The following is a 6248-nucleotide window of genomic DNA, read 5'->3' as shown; positions in this document are numbered from 1 at the left end:
TCTGTGAGAAGAGTGTGTTGAAAATAGTTCCACCCTGAATTTTTAAGAAAGGATGGGAAGTGAGCTCTAATATTTCCCACAGAGCAGGTGACGGGCACATTTGCCTAGCTATTCCTTTGTTTTTCTACAAGTCACTGGCATGGTTCCTCCAACATTTTTGTTTGCAGTAGATCATGGCTGTTTTTCATAGGATCTTCCTCCTTAGAGAATAGAGAATGCTGGGTTTTTGTTTCTCTTTTGGAATCTAATTTTCTGGACTGCAGAAAACAATGTTTATCTTCATTTCCATTATATTTGTTTCTTCAGAGTTGATCATTTCTTCATTCCCATGTTGCCCTGCTCAGACTTCTGGGACCAAAAAGTCCAGGACAGGGAGGACACAGCACAAGGCAATTTGATTGTTTAGGTAATTTCAGTTGTATTTATTTTTTACTATCAAGAATAATGAAGGCGCACGCAGAGATTTTCTGAATGAATGGTTTCCCTCATTAGTTCTTATTGAAGACCAGTCTCAGTGCGTGGTGATCTGATAGGATACACGGGATTATTTCTATCTTCCTGTATCTGTTGAGGCCTGTTTTGTGACAGATTATATGGTCAATTTTGGAGAAGGTTCCATGAGGTGATGAGAAGAAGGTATATCCTTTTGTTTTAAGATGGAATGCTGACCTTTGGTTAGTCTGGCTAAGGGTTTATCTATTTTGTTGATTTTCTCAAAGAACCAACTCCTGGTTTTGTTGATTCTTTGTATAGTCCTTTTTGTTTCTACTTGGTTGACTTCAGCTCTGAGTTTGATTATTTCCTGCCTTCTATCATTAGCTCTTTATGCTTAGGTGCCATAACGTTCAGATTCTAGTCCATTACAAAAAAAAACAGTCATGCTTCTTCCGTGGTTCTTGTTGGATTTATTCCAGAACGTTGCTTGAAAACTATCTAAGCCTACTTTTTAACATGGCCTATTGCTGTATTTTTGTTTGTAATTTTATTTTTCTCTTTAAAAGTGCTTAATAACATATAATACTTGCCCTATGTTTACAGGAGATATATAGTATGATTTTCAACTGGCTTATTATCTGTAATGGTTAAAACCAGGTAATTGGTTCTTTTATCTCATTTGAGTATTACAATTTTCTTTGCATTAGAAACTTTTAAACTGTTCTTTTCTTGTTCCTTATAAAGTAGGCAAATTGTTGTTTATAATATTTAAGGAAAGGACTTTTACCTCTTATAAAGTACACATTGTGTTTTTCTTGCCCTTGCTAGATCAGGTTGTAAATGATCTCTGTCGTAGAGCGAGACTTTCAGTGAAATTGTTGAATTAACAAAGTGACCTGGGATAGTTTTTATGTTATCAACTCTGGAATTCTAAGGTGTTCTCTCCCTCTATCTATCTTCTTAGACAAGCTGCTCTTGTAGTGGTGACCAAAATACTTGATAGAATCAATGCGAGAGGAAAGGTTGATCTGCGCTCTCGGTTTCAGAGACATTATGGTTAGCAAGCAACTGTGGCTGTAGCAGAGTGACATTAGGAATAAATGAGAATGCAGTTAGCAGCCAGTAACAGCGGCTGGGCTAATGACCATTAAATGCCTGCTTTTAGTGACTTCCTTTTCCCCAAAAGGAGTGCCACCCATCGGGGAACAAGCAAAACAGGAGACAATAGGGAGCATGTCTCAGTTAGGGTCTTATTGCTGTGAACAGACACCGTGACCAATGTAAGTTTTATAAAGAACAACGTTTAGTTGGGGCTGACTTACAGGTTCAGAGGTTCAGTCCATTATCATCAAGGCGGGACCATGGCAGCATCCAGGCAGGCATGGTGCAGGAGGAGCTGAGTTCTACATCTTTATCTGAAGGAAGCCAGGAACAGACTGAGCATCCCAGGCAGCTAGGAGGAGGGTCTTCAAGCCTACCCTGATAGTGACACACTTCCTCCAACAAGGCCACACCTTCTAATAGTGCCCCTCCCTGGTCAAGCATATGCAAACCATCACAGGAAATTTCAGACTCACATTGTAAGAAGAGTTTTTTTTAAAGTATGGAGGTTTGATTCCATTTTACTTTCATGTAACAAATGACTTCACTGAGATCCACCCTTTAGTTCAGCTGTGGCTTAGATTCAGTGTATATAGATGTGCCTTCTGCATTAGCAATTTCAAGGCAATGTTGCCCAGTGTGGGATTGTTCAGAGTCCAGATTGCTTTATTTTATCATGGTTATTTAGCCAGTCATTCCAGAAATGTCAGCAGAACTTGGTTGCAGTCTCATCACGAGGAGTTAGGAAATACAATATGAGAAATAAAGTATTTTCCCAAGTCCATTCCTAGTTCTTTGAACATTCATAAGTTCTCGACCTCAGTGTTATTTTGGATTTCTTCTAATTCTGCTTGTTTGGGAAGCCAAAAATGATGCTTTAACAAACTGAATTAGTTTCTCTAACTTAAGATGTTTGCATGTAGAATTCTTCCTGCATCTGTGAAGTCGCTCACTGGTCCTCGGCCTGGAACAAAGCAGGACGTGATGGAAGGGGAGGGGTGGGTGCAAGCATGCCAAATCAGAGCTTTCCCTAGCTTATCTTAACTGTTCAACTCCTTGGTCAAAAGACTTCCAGGATAATATTTAGGATTGTCAAAAGACTGGAAGATAAGTTCCTTCAAAATTATATAAGCTATAGATCATAAGAAAAATTGATAAAAAGTGATTCAAAATTCATGGCAAGATAGTAAATAATTGTTAAGATATAGAACACAGCTGACAAGATGCCTCAGTAGGTGAAGATACTTTCTAACAAGCAAGAGGACTGAGTTAGAACCTTGGGACCCACATGGTAGAAGGAGAGAACTGATGTTTTCAAGTTTTCCTTAAATTTCCAACTGCATGCTGTGCACTGCGGAGCATGTGCCTCATTCACCCTCTACTAATTCAATAAAAATCATTCCTTCACAAAAGGATGTATGGATGTAAAAGTGGTCAGATCTACTGGTCAGGTCTCCCAATCTCTGGGTACTCTCTCCTTAGAGGTGAATGAGAGGACTTCTCTCCAGCACAAGCTCATCTCAAAGGGGCTTCAAGTTCCTAGGTGTTTGCTAATCACAGGCCTCACATTTCTTACTAGTTCTTAGGAAAATGAGTACTAGCTCCCTCTTAGGTTTCTTTGGGGAGTCATGCCTATAATCTGTGTACTATCATATCCATAGCTTTCAACATCAATTTGTAGGGCCATTCCTCTATTATCTACCTATTTGAAAACAAAATTCTGAAGTATTTTGGAACACTTCAACAATGCTGTCTTACTTTAAAAAATGTATCTCCAGTTCCTTGCCTACTTCTCTGTCCCTTCACTCTAATGTCCAGGTCCATGCAGGTCAACCATCAGGCCTCATCTTAAATAACTACTCCTTCTGTTGCACATGTTCTTAACCCATTAAATCACTAAGAAGCCAATGGACTTGTTCTCTTCTGTCTATGTTGTAAGAGCCCATCACTTGCCACATAATGAATGCTAAACATTGTGTTAAAAGAAATGATACATGTAATTGAATCTAAGGCCAATATGGAATTTGTAATATTACCTGTGTGTACAGCCTTATTAAAATTTTTGTTTACTGTAGAATGCTGTTTAAATACAGCTGTATATAAAATTTTACATATGTTTACCACTAAAGTCTGTTGTTTACTATAAAACAGGTACTGTTAGGGAGCATATATATTCAAAGAATATGTTGGTTTATAGGTTGTGGGGTATTAATAAGAAACGTGGGCAATTTCTTCAAATTTAAAACAAGAAAGGAGCAGATTTCAAATTTACTTGGACTTAGTATTGAGCACACTTCATTAAGATGGTACCATATTCAGAAAAAAGGAATAATTCAACAGGTATTTGTTATGTTTCAGACATTAGGTAAAGATAGGAGGCAAAGTGGTAAGTGAGTGATCGCGATGACTATATAAATAATATCTATACAAAAATCTACCATTACCTATGAATGGCTACCAACAAGAATATAAAAATAGACCCTTAAAATATTACTACTTTAATGTTATAAAATGTAATGTGTTTTAAAATTTCTAATTTGGGGTCCGTGTGGAAATGATTGAAGTCAGTGAAGTGCTTTCCATGTAACATGAGGACCTGTTTTGATGTTTAGTATCCATGCAAAATGCTGGGTACATCTGTAATCCTAGAACTTTAGAGACAGGTAAAAAACCTTCTAAGACTTGCTGGCCATTTAGCCTAGACTGTTAAGCGAATTCCAGGGTCAGTGAGAGACTCTGTCTTAAAAAATAATGTGGAAAAGGGCTTGGGAGAGCATTTACTTCTCTTGTAAAAGACACAGGTTCAATTCCCAGCACTCACTTAATGACCCACAACTACATATAAATCAAGTTCTAAGATATTTAATGCTGCCTTCTAACCTCCATAGGCTCTTGCATTCATGTGCATACATGTGTGAATGCATATCCACCCACCTACACAAAACCAACTAGTCTTTTTTTCTTTCTTTTCCTAAAGCTTTTACTTTGAGACATCATGGAAGACTCAGAGATACACATGGAAAAGACACGCTCACAGAATGGAAGCAGCACAAAGGAATCAATGCCTGTAGCTAGTTTTGAGTTTGACATGACACAGGGGCTTCTTCCTGACCCTCACCTTCAACAGAATCCATACTAACCTCCTCATAATCCTTCTGTAGGGCAGCCATGTCCTCACGGCCCTCAGAGAACTCCTCCTCCTCCATGCCCTCATCCACATACCAGTGCGCAAAGGCACCCTTGGCATACATCAGATCAAACTTGTGACATAGGCGAGCCCAGGCCTCAGCAATGACTGTGGTGTTGCTCAGCATACACACAGCTCTCTGGACCTTGGCCAGGTCACCACCAGGTACCACAGTGGGAAATTGGTAATTAATGCCAACCTTGAAGCCAGTGGGGCACCAGTCCACAAGCTGGATGCTGCGCTTGGTCTTGATGGTGGCAATGGCAGCATTGACATCTTTGGGAACCACATCACCATGGTACAGCAAGCAGCAAGCCACGTATTTACCATGGCAAGGGTCACATTTCACCATCTGGTTGGCTGGCTCAAAGCAGGCATTGGTGATCTCTGTTACAGAAAGCTGCTCATGGTAGGCTTTCTCAGCAGAAATGACAGAGGCATAAGTGGCCAGAGGGAAGTGGATTGCGAGGTTAGGGCACGAGGCTGGTCTGGAATTCTGTCAGATCAACATTTAGGGCCCCACCAAATCTGAGGGAAGCAGTGATGGAAGACACAATCCGGCTAATAAGGCAGTTAAGGTTAGTGTAGGTTGGGCGCTTGATGTCCAGGTTTCTGTGACAGATGTCATAGATGGCCTCCTTATCTACCATGAAGGCATAATCAGAGTGCTCCAGGGTGGTGTGGGTGGTGAGGATGGAATTGCTTGGCTCAATCACAGCAGTAGAAATCTGGTGGGTTGGGTAAATGGAGAACTCCAGGTTGGACTTCTTTCTGTAATCGACAGAGAGCCGCTCCATCAGCAGGGAGGTGAACCCAGAGCCGGTTCCCCCACCAAAGCTGTGGAAAACCAAGAAGCCCTGGAGACCTGTGCATTGGTCAGCCAACTTGTGAGTTAACTAAATACTCTTAAAAGATAATGTGCAGAGTGATTAAGGAAGATGCCAGCCACTACTATCAACGTATCTCTATACATATGTATCAAGGTGCACATGCACCTGCACCGACATATAGACAAGTACACATATTAACAAATACACAGTCAGACATGTGTATACACACAAATACATGTTTTTGAAGAACTAGAATTAATTTTGATTCATTCCTAGATCCCTAGGTCCATGTATTTATTCTGGGAATGTGTTTAATGGCTAATGTGTGTCTGTTGGGATATAGCATGGACTAGTAGTAGGTATACATTTCTTTGAAGCATTATTGTGTATTAAGTTTTAGCATTTTCTCATAAGTTTTTATTTCCATCTTGACTTTGACCATTTATCCATTTGGTAAGTGCTATTATTCCTTGTTTTTCTCTTCCAGACATGTTCGGGCCCTTCTATTTCCTGTCATTTAGGTCACCTGACCTCCCGTTTCCCATGGATAAACATTTTGGAAATCTCTTACTATTCAAAGAATGTTGTAATCTAGGCTCTTCAGAGTTTCATCACCCTTATATTTCCTTCATAGGGAAGAGGAACAGGCCATATTAGTCACTGTCCCACACCAAGCTATGTGGAGTACAGTAGAT

At 39.9% G+C, this 6248-nt stretch overlaps 1 pseudogene; it reads right to left on the bottom strand.

Moving 5' to 3' along the window:
- Nucleotides 1-4607: 4607 nt before the first annotated feature.
- Nucleotides 4608-5607, bottom strand: LOC116904300 (annotated as a pseudogene).
- Nucleotides 5608-6248: the final 641 nt, after the last annotated feature.

The sequence above is a fragment of the Rattus rattus genome, chromosome 6 (genome assembly GCF_011064425.1).
Source record: "Rattus rattus isolate New Zealand chromosome 6, Rrattus_CSIRO_v1, whole genome shotgun sequence".
NCBI lineage: Eukaryota > Metazoa > Chordata > Mammalia > Rodentia > Muridae > Rattus > Rattus rattus.
This window is presented reverse-complemented; position numbering and strand designations above follow the sequence as displayed.